The following is a 10,599-nucleotide window of genomic DNA, read 5'->3' as shown; positions in this document are numbered from 1 at the left end:
GGAGCGGCGGCTAGAGGGAGAAGCAGGCTTCCCTCAGAGCAGGGATCATGACCTGAGCTGAAGGCAGACACTTAACCAACTGAAACTCCCAGGCTTTCCAAGGTTTTATTTTTAAGCAATCTCCACACCCAACATGGGACTCAAACTCACAATCCCGAGATCAAGAGTCACACACTCCACCGACTGAGCCAGCCAGGCGCCCCATATTCTTTTATATTTTAAATTTGAAATGTTTGGATCCTTTTGTAGTTCATAAGCATGATGACTGCTTGTTCACACCACTGTGACATGTGCCTTCCTCAAACCTGTTACGACCTTGGCACATTACCCGTCTGATGTGAAAAAATAATAATTAATTAACTAATTAAAAACGTTGGAGGGTATATGGGGAGGACAAAATCTCCAGCTCAGAAGGAGAACAAGGCTTGAAAGACGCAGTTAAGAACAGGCTGAAAATCTCTGTGAAGGATCAGCCTGGTGAGGATACCACTTTTCTCACCCCCAAGCATGAGATGCTGCAGCGTTCAGCACTAATATTGCTGGTACAGGGCATGGGGATGCCACCACTACACCCACGCCGTCACTTCCCCCAAGGACTCGGCCTTACAACAAACTCCAAATGAGTAAATAAGTCTAGCAGAGATGGTCACCTCTGGATGTACCATTAGAATTAAAGTGTGACCTGATCAGCTGACTATAAGAAGACAAGGCATAGCTTGGGGCAGAGGAGTTGGGGGACGGGGACTTCCAATCAATCTCATTCTGAAACAGCCAGGTGGCCTTCTCACCCTTAAGACACTTCATCCAGGGTAAAGAAATGTGATCAAGTCTGAAGTTTCAAGCTACAGAATTTCAATACACCTTTAGATGACAGATGAAAAATAAGAAAAACACTGGATTAATAAAATCTACTTTTTCTACCTCTCCATTTCAAGGGAAGTTTTCATGTCTACCTCTGGGTGTATTATCCACGTTATCCAGAGATTTCTGAATTAACTTAAGTTCTTCTAGCCTTAACATACTGGAAACCTGTTACAATAAATATCCAGTAGCTGTTATCTTTTTTTTTAGATTTATTTATTTATTTTAGAAAGAGAGAGAGTGTGTGAGAGAGTGCAGTGGGGGAGGGGCAGAGGGAAAGAGAGAAAATCTCAAGCAGAAAAACCACTGAGTGCGGAACCTGACGTGGGGCTCAATCTCACAACCCTGAGATCATGACCTGAGCTGAAACCAAGAGTCAGACACTTAACTGACTGAGTCACCCAGGCACCCCAGCTCTTACCTTTAGTGATTCTTTAAATATATATAGACATATTTTAACACATTCCAAAGCCATTTAGGAAGGACTTTTGTACAATCCCCAATTTGGGTTAACAACACTGCTGCTCAGCACTGTGGATATATATACATGAAAAGAGAAAATATTATTAAATGTGCCCTATATAACCAATAGTCTTCTATAACATAGTTAATCATCATATCAACCCTTCCAAGTACAGATATGACAAGAGATGTTGAGGGGGCACACAAAGTAAAGTTCCCTGCTCATTTGTGTACCTCACATTGCCACTTTGTAAAATGCCTCCTTCAGCATGGTGTGTAAGAAAGGGAAGGTGTATTAACCAGTTCAAACTGGGGACTGGAAAATTTAGCCATCACTTTCTCAGAGGGATAATTGGGATTTTGAGTTTTTATACCTAGAGAAATACCCAGTGTGGAGAGAGAGTCAGGAGATCCATCATCTCATTCTAAAGGTCTAGGGGCTCTGCTTGAGCAGGAAAGAAGACCACTGGAAAGGGCCAAACTCTAGAGTCAAGACCTGAATTTTAATCCCAGTTATTGCATTTCCCACAGTGTGGCCTCGGACAATTTGCTTAACTTTGCAGATCCGCAGATTCTTTATCTATAAGGATTACCCATCTCATAGCATTGTTGTGGTTATTGAAGGACAGCTCATTATGTAAAGCCCTCAGCCCTGCACCTGACATGCTGTAGTGCTAAATAAATAGCAACTATTATTAAATAACGAAAGTTTCAAAACCTAAGCAAAGAAGAGCAGAGACATAAATTCCCTCCAGACATGAGAACCATCCTGGCCACTGACTGACATGTAAATCATGTCTAACCCTCTCAAAATAACCAACCATAACGGAAAGTCATTTCTATGTCTAAATTGGACAAGGTACACCCCTTTCACCGAGCTGCCCCTTTCTCCACCGGCTCTGTCCTGGGTCGTCGACAGGTCTGAGATGACACTGACAATGGGGAGTTGAAACAGGTCCTTTTCCAGAATTTAAGTATAACCTTAAACAATTTGCATTAAATGTCAAGCATGGTCCAGCCACTGTGCTGGAAACTAGGAAATACAGAGGTAACTAAATATTCCCCAGCCTGCCCTCAAGGAGCTCCCAGAGTAATGAGGCCAACATGTGAACAGGAAAACTGAATGGCATATAGAACGTACAGGCTACTGTGAGAAAATAAAGCATCCTAAGGTTTATGAAGCCTTTTGACCCAATCTTTATATATTTTCAACATTTTATTCTGTTCTGCACTTTATTTTCCTTAACAATTAAACACTCAGAAAATAGGCTTAAGTCCAATGTACATTCAAATGAGAAAACAAAATTCAGCACTTCCGGTTTGCTTAAAAGTTGCCATTTTTAGGGCGCCTGGGTGGCTCAGTTGGTTAAGCATCTGACTTCGGCTCAGGTCATGATCTCGGGGTCCTGGGATCCACCCCCACCTTGGGCTCCGTGCTCAGCAGGGAGTCTGCTTCTCCCTCTCCCTCTCCCTGTAAACTTACCCCTGCTCGTCCTCTCTCTCTCTCAAATAAATAAATAAAATCTTTAAAAAAAAAAAAGAGCTGCCATCTTTGTTTCGATTGTGCTAAATTTGTCAGCTCTATGATTCTTGTCGCTAGCATCAGAGGAAAGGTATCTATTACAGTCTGGAGAAGGCTATGCCAGAAAAGATCTCTCTGCTACACTCTCTGTGAGAGTCATACTGGGGATTACGACTTTCAACATATGAATTTTATGGGGATACAATTCAGTCCATAGCATTGTTCTCTGGTCCCCCCAAATCCATGTCCTTATTGCATACCAAATACATTTATTCCTTCCCAACAACCCCCAAAGTCTCAACTCACTCCAGCATGAACTCTGAAGTCTAAAGTCCAAATTCTCATCTAAATATCTGAATCAGTTATAGGTGAGACTAGAATTGTGATTCATCCTGAGGCAAAATTCCTTTCCGGCTATGAGCCTGTGAAATCAAACAAGTTACATGCTTCGAAAACACACGAGTAGGTCAGGCATAGGATAGACATTCCCATTCCAAGAGGAATAGGAAAAAAAGAAGGAATGATAGGTTTCAAGTAAGTACAAAACCCAGCACGGTAAATTCCATCAGATCTTCAGGCTTGAGAATAATCCTCTTTGGCTCAACGCCTGGCCTTCCAGACCCACTGGGGCAGCGGCCCCACCCTGCAGTTCTACCAGGCCAGGGGCGTGCCCTCAAGGCTCTGCCAGCAGCAACCCTGCCCCCTAGGCTCCAGTTATTTTAACAGAATTTAAAATAGACAATGTTTAACTAGGTAATAAAGAATTGTTAACTAAGTAATTGAAAAGGCAAAAAGAACACTAAGCTTTCACAGGTAGCAAGAGCGGGAAGCAGTTCATAGGGCTGGGGGAACAAAGGGAAGAGGTTGTAATTAAAACTTAGAAGCTTGGAAGAGAGTCCCTGAAAAGGGGTGCCAGCACCTGAGCTGGTGTCTCTGCAGGGATATAATGAGTTTGCCTTTGCAAGCTGGTAAAACCTCAAACTAGATCCTACTGACTATTATTTGCTAGGACTGCCATAACAACGTACCACAGACTGGGTGACTTAACAAAAATCTATTGTCTCACAGGTCTGGAAGCTGAAAAGTCCAAAACTAAGGTGTCAGCAGGGAGGGTTCCTTCTGAAAGCTGTGAAGAAAAGAGCTGTTCCAGCCCTCTATCCTTGGCTTGTAGACAGCCATCTTCCCTCTATGTCTCTTCACATTGTCTTCCTCTAAGCATATCTTCCTATAAAGACAGTCAAGCGCCTGGGTGGCTCAGTCATTTGGGCAGCTGCCTTCGGCTCAGGTCATGATCCAAGACGGAGTCCCGCATCGGGCTCCCTGCTCTGTAGGGAGTCTGCTTCTCCCTCTGACCCTCCCCCATCTCGTGCTCTCTCTCTCTAATAAATAAATAAAATCTTTAAAAAAAAAGAGAGAGAGATCAGTCATACTGAATTAGGGCCCACCCTAATGAATGCATGTTAACTTGATTACCTCTTTTTTTTAAAGATTTTATTTATTTATTTATCTATTTATTTATTTGAGGGCAGGGGAGGAGCAGACAGAGAGGGACAAGCAGACTCCGCACTGAGAACAGAGCCTGATGCAGGGCTCTACCCCGCAACCCTGTGACCATGACCCGAGCTGAAACCAAGAGTCACTGCCCAACTGACAGAGCCACCCAGGTGCCCCTTGATTACCTCTTTAAAGATCCTATCTCCAAATAAGGTCACATTCTGGGGTACTGAGGGTTAGAACTACAACATATGAATTTTAGGGGACACAGCTGAACCAGTAACAACCTGCTTCTGAAATGAACTGGCTCTGCTGGAGTGAAGAAGCAGCATTGCTGGACACTGGTGACAGGAACAGGAAGCCAATCAGAAGAAAAACCAGAAGCAAAGAGGAAAGAGTAAATCTCTTCTTCCTCATCTTGCCACACAGTCTCCCTCTAATGTTGCTTATTGATAGAGCCTAAAAGGAAGCAGCTGACAAAGGAAAATTGTGGTTGGCAGAGCCCCAGTCCCTGCATCACAAAGCAGAATACAGAATTGTGGGTTTGAAACTGAGAGCCAATAGGTTAATAACTGGCACAGTGCTGAATAATTGTGAGTTATTCTTCTTCATCACTAGCATCAGAGCATTTATTTTCATTTTCCATATATTTTTATAATATAATAAGAAAAAGTTGCAATAAAATATTTACCTGAACAAACATACTGGCTACGCTGCTAAAGCTGTCCTGACGGCTGGTGGGCTGGGACATCACCATGCCGCAGCTCACATTCATTTGTTCACTGACACAGGACACTGAATCAGGGGCCTTCCTATGGGAGGCCAAGGTGTAATGTGTATGGTGTATAAACTAAACTAAAGGGGTGCCTGGGTGGCTCAGTCATTAAGCGTCTGCCTTCGGCTCAGGTCATGATCCCAGGGTCCTGGGATCAAGCCCCGCATCGGGCTCCCAGCTCTGCTGGAAGCCTGCTTCTCCCTCCCCCACTCCCCCTGCTTGTGCTCCCTCTCTTGCTGTGTCTCTCTGTCAAATAAATAAATAAAATCTTAAAAAAAAATAAACTAAACTAAAAATTTGGAATCCAAGTTGTCAGCAAGTGTTTTTCTCCATTTTATGGCTGAGAAGATGAACATTCAGAAGGAGAAGTTGTTTGACCAAGGTCACACGGCTAATAAGTGACAGAGCATTGATTTGAACTGAGGTCTGATTCTCTGTACCTCAATTTCTTTATCTGCCAAATGAAGATAATAATATCTATCCAATAGAGTTGTTTATGAGGATTAGATGAGATAATATGTATAATCTGCATAACACAGACACAGGCTGGCATGTACTAAGATTTTTTTAAAAAGTTGGCCAAGGGGCGCCTGACTGGCACAGTTGGTTAAGCATCCGACTCCAGTTTCGGCTCAGGTCACAGTCTCACGGTCCTGGGATCAAGCTCTGTGTCTGAGTCCCCACTTGGGATTCTCTCTCTCCCTCTCCCTCTGCCCTTCCCACTGGTGCTGTCTCTTTTTCTCTAAAATAAATAAATAAAATCTTTAAAAAATAAATAAATAAAAATTTTAAAACAAAAAAAATTTAAAAGTTGGCCAAGTCTGGGGCTTTTTCTACCATACCAGGTTATCCTATTCCATGCACCGCTCAAAACTTCACAGTATTTGGAGAATAGAACTGTAAAGAATCGAGATGGGGTTGGGAATAAAATTCCTTAAAAATTTTTTTATTATAATGTATTTGCTATCAAATCTTTCTGAGGGCAATCATCCATTTTGGACTCCCACAAACCATAGACAAATATTTATTGAGGACCGGCCACAGGGTAATTACTGAAGATACAACACTGAGACACAGAGAACCCCACCGTCAGGTGTCTCATCAACTACTTGAAGACTTAGTCAAGCAATGACAACACACAATCCGGACCATGATCAACAATATCCAGTACAGGAGCCTATAACAGGGAAACCTGATGAAGAATTGAGGAAGTCAGAAAAAGCTTTCAGAAAGTCACATTTAAGCTGAAATCTGAAGAACAAATAGGAGACTGGTATGCATTTCAAACATAAGGGAAAACAGGAGAAAAAGCCACAGCAGAAGAGAGCAAGGAATATTCAAAGAACTGTAGGAAGCTGACTGTGGCATGGAAATTGGGGTGGGCAACAGATGAGCTGGACAGACCCCAGGACCTATTCCTGAAGGACTATGTGAGCCACTAAACCCTGGACATTAATTGGAGGCAGCATAGGACCGCTGTAGGGTTTTAGCAAGTGAGGGACAATTAGATGTGCACTTGATGAAGATCAGCTTGGATGCCACGTGGAAAATGGCTTGGAGTGAGGTAAGAAAGGAGGTAGGGAAATCAGAAAGCTGCTACCTGCCAGCAAGCCAGGTAAGAGATGATGGAGGTCTGAGGGAAGTGTTCCTAGGTATGCAGAAAAACGAATGGATTGAAGTAGCATTTAGGATGGAACTGGAGGGTACTATGCTGAGCGAAGTAAGTCAATCAGAGAAAGACATGTATCATATGACCTCACTGATATGAGGAATTCTTAATCTCAGGAAACAAACTGAGTGTTGCTGCAGTGGGGGGTGGGGTGGGAGGGATGGGGTGGCTGGATGATAGACATTGGGGAGGGTATGTGCTATAGTGAGCGCTGTGAATTGTGTAAGACTGTTGAATCACAGACCTGTACCTCTGAAACAAATAATACATTATATGTTAAAGAAAAAAAAAAAAAAAGAAGATAGCAGGAAGGGAAAGATGAAGGGGGGGAAATCGAAGGGGGAGACAAACCATGAGAGACTATGGACTCTGAGAAACAAACTGAGGGTTCTAGAGGGGAGGGGGGTGGGGGGATGGGTTAGCCTGGTGATGGGTATTAAAGAGGGCACGTACTGCATGGAGCACTGGGTGTTATAAGCAAACAATGAATCATGGAACACTACATCAAAAACTAATGATGTAATGTATGGTGATTAACATAACATAATAAAAAAATAAAAAATAAATAAAAAGTAGAGCCTAGGGGTGCCTGGATGGCTCAGTCGTTAAGCGTCTGCCTGCTTCTCCCTCTCCCACTCCCCCTGCTTCTGTTCCCTCTCTCGCTGTGTCTCTGTCAAATAAATAAATAAAATCTTTAAAAAAAAATAAAAGGTAGAGCCTAATGAATTGTTGAACACTACATCAAAAACTAATGATGTCCTATATGCTGGCTAACTGAACATAATAAAAGAAAGAAAGAAAGAAAAACAAATAAATAAATGAAATGTATTCCAGATATAAATTAAATAAATAAATAAATAAATAAATAAATGGTAGAGCCATCTTTTATCAGAACCGCCAACACGGGCCACATTTGCACCAAAACCATGAAAAAGACAGCCTGGGTCATCACTGAGAAGTACTACTCGTGCTTGGGCAATGACGTCCCCACCAACGTGTGTGATGGAGAGTGCCATATTTCCCAGCAAGAAGTTCTGCAACCAGATAGCAGCCTTTGCCACACAGGAGATGAAGCCGATTCAGAGAGGCTCGGTAACAGGTATCTCCGTCAAGCTACAGCAGGAGGAGACAGAAAGCAGAGATAATTGTGTGCCTGAGGTCTCAGCCCTGGATCAGGAGATCACTGAAGTAGAGCCTGACACTAAGGAAATGTTGAAATTCTTGGGCTCTGGCAGTATATCCAACCTGCAGGTCACTCAGCCTACAGTTGGGATAAATTTCAAATACCATGTGGAGCTGTTTGAATCTTTCTGCTGTGCTGTAATATCTTCAATAATCCTTGGACAACAAAAAGCAAATCCATAAGAACTAAAAAAAATGAAAGAGCCAACAGGATTTGGTAAGTGACTAGAAGTAAGGAGTGAGGGGCAAAAGAAAAGAAGAAAAGAGAGAAATAAAGGAAAATGCTCAGGTTTCTTCTTTGGGCAACTAGATGGCTGGTGATAACCTTTACCAGGACAGGGGGCACAAAGGCAGAGCAGGTTTAAGGCAGAAGCTGATGGGCTTAGGTTTAGGTTTAGGGTTGAGTTTAAAGTGTACAAGGGTCATCCAGATGGAGATGATCTGTAGGTAACAGCAAACCATCACATCTTTTTCCATTTCAACTGTGGACCACAGTCCTGTCTCCCCAAGCAGCAGAGCTGTCTATGATCCAACCAATAAGTGCCCTGAGTACCACCTGCTATCTAGAGTATTATTAGCCTCTTGTTTTAATAACCAATACATTTAAATTTTCTTCCCCTCCAAAATGCATCCTAAGTGAGAACAGGATGTGGGTGTAACCAACAGATAATTATATACATACTATGAAAGCTGTTTAAAATGAGACCATTCTTATTCAATTGATAGAAACTTTCAAACCCAAATCAAATTTTTGCTCTTTATTTTGCTACCACCAACAAGGATAGAGGGTCCATTTTTTGTAAAGTCATCCTGTCATATTGTTCTTCACAAAAACTAAACATTAAGGAATGGAACACAAGTTATTTGAATTTTATTCTTGAAAAGAAAATCCTAAACTTCACAAAATCAAATCAGATTTCTTAATCTGAGAATGTAGCCAGTTTAGAATCAGAAAACATTATAGCTAAAACATTTAAATAAGTGGCTATTTTTCATTCAGAAATCCCTACATACAAGGTTCTTTTCAACAAATTTTGGCCAGTGTTGGAAGATATGTAAGTGTAGTTCTAGTCTCCTCCACAAGGGTCAAGTAGCAGCTGCAGGGGAGGAAATGGTGAAGTTTTTTCAGGTGTAAGCTTCTCCCAGGTGGGAGCTGCTTTCCATGGAAGGAGGGATGGCCAACCCCAGGACAGAACCTCTAGTGGGACTACACCTTTGAAGACTGAGAAAATAGAAAAGCCACCGCCCACCTAATCGAAAGGAACCATATATATTGAGAGGGATTGAAAAAGTCCACTTCCTCCAGGAAGCCTTCCTTCATCCTACTCAGACTGGTTTAGATGTGTGCTAAATTTGCTCACATAGAACCCTGGGCATTTCTGCCACAGCACTTGACACCCCTTATAAGAAACATCTGTTCCAGTGACCATTCCTGTACTACACACACTGATGTGCAATGTGAGGACAGAAACTATGTCTTGGATAATTTTATCTCCCTAGTGTCAGGCACAGTAGATATTCAGTAAAATCTGATTTAAAAAATAGTGAATGCCCTACACACATTTCTCAGGCAGCTCTATCATCAATAAAGACACTTGAATGTTTAGAGCTAAATACAAATAAGCATGTAATTTTATAAAATCTTATTGACTCTTAGCTCTTCTACTAACACAAAACCCAGCTCCCTGAAGTTATTTTTAAGAAGGTCTTTTTTTTTTTTTTTTTTAAAGATTTTATTTATTTATTTGACAGAGAGAGACATAGCGAGAGCAGGAACACAAGCAGGGGGAGTGGGAGAGGGAGAAGCAGCCTTCCCGCGGAGCAGGGAGCCCGATGCGGGGCTCGATCCCAGGACCCTGGGATCATGACCTGAGCCGAAGGCAGACGCTTAACGACTGAGCCACCCAGGCGCCCTAAGAAGGTCTTGTTTTAAATGTGCCCCCAAATAAATGTGGTTTTGTTTTCAGTCAGCCACTGCATGAAATTTGTCTTTTCTCCTCTGTCCTCATCCACCTCCACAGGGCACCATTCATACCTCATTTAATTCAAATATATTTATCCAGTGCACACTCTATGGCAAGCACTGTGCTTAAAGCAGTATATGCAGCATTGAACATGATAGAACCAGGCTCATGCCCTCATAGAGCTTATAGTCTGGTGTCCACCACTCACCTCCAAAACTGAAGAGTCTGAGAATGCCACATGGGCATAATATATTTTTATCTTTAAGCTCTTGAAAACGTAATACACTGATAAGGCAAGCCCAGGCTAATTCAGGAACATCTGGAGGCTTACTGTCTAGAGTTAAATAACAAGTCTGCTTAAGTATTTTAATTTTCCCAAGGCAACTGAGAACTGATCAGTCCATAGGGATCCATTCTGAGGCACATCCAAATTTCCTTTCGCCTGCCTTCAACATGGGCACCTGGACAGGCATATCCCACCCTGACTGCCATCTCAGAATAGCCAAAGGGAGATTAACGATGTCATGCAGCATCATTTGCTAAGGTCTCTCACTTGCCTGCTTATGAGACACCCTTGTGTGAATTAGGGAAAGGCACCCCCTCTGGGCAGATGCATTAGGAAAAGAGGCATCCCTTCCTCCCCAGCAGATGTAGCCCCACTCAGGGGTGC

General features: G+C 42.5%; 1 non-coding gene and 1 pseudogene across 1 annotated transcript; both read left to right on the top strand.

Moving 5' to 3' along the window:
- Positions 1-237: 237 nt before the first annotated feature.
- LOC116634197 lies at positions 238-338 on the top strand. The gene has a single exon (XR_004299902.1). It is a non-coding gene; the product is annotated as a small nucleolar RNA U13 (small nucleolar RNA).
- A 7,314-nt stretch (positions 339-7,652) lies between these two features.
- On the top strand, positions 7,653-8,148 carry LOC116633704 (annotated as a pseudogene).
- The last annotated feature ends 2,451 nt before the right edge of the window (positions 8,149-10,599 follow it).

The sequence above is a fragment of the Phoca vitulina genome, unplaced genomic scaffold, assembly GCF_004348235.1.
Source record: "Phoca vitulina isolate PV1807 unplaced genomic scaffold, GSC_HSeal_1.0 scaffold8, whole genome shotgun sequence".
In the NCBI taxonomy this organism is placed as follows: domain Eukaryota; kingdom Metazoa; phylum Chordata; class Mammalia; order Carnivora; family Phocidae; genus Phoca; species Phoca vitulina.
The sequence above is the reverse complement of the archived record's forward strand: the minus strand, read 5'-3'. Positions and strand labels throughout refer to the sequence as shown.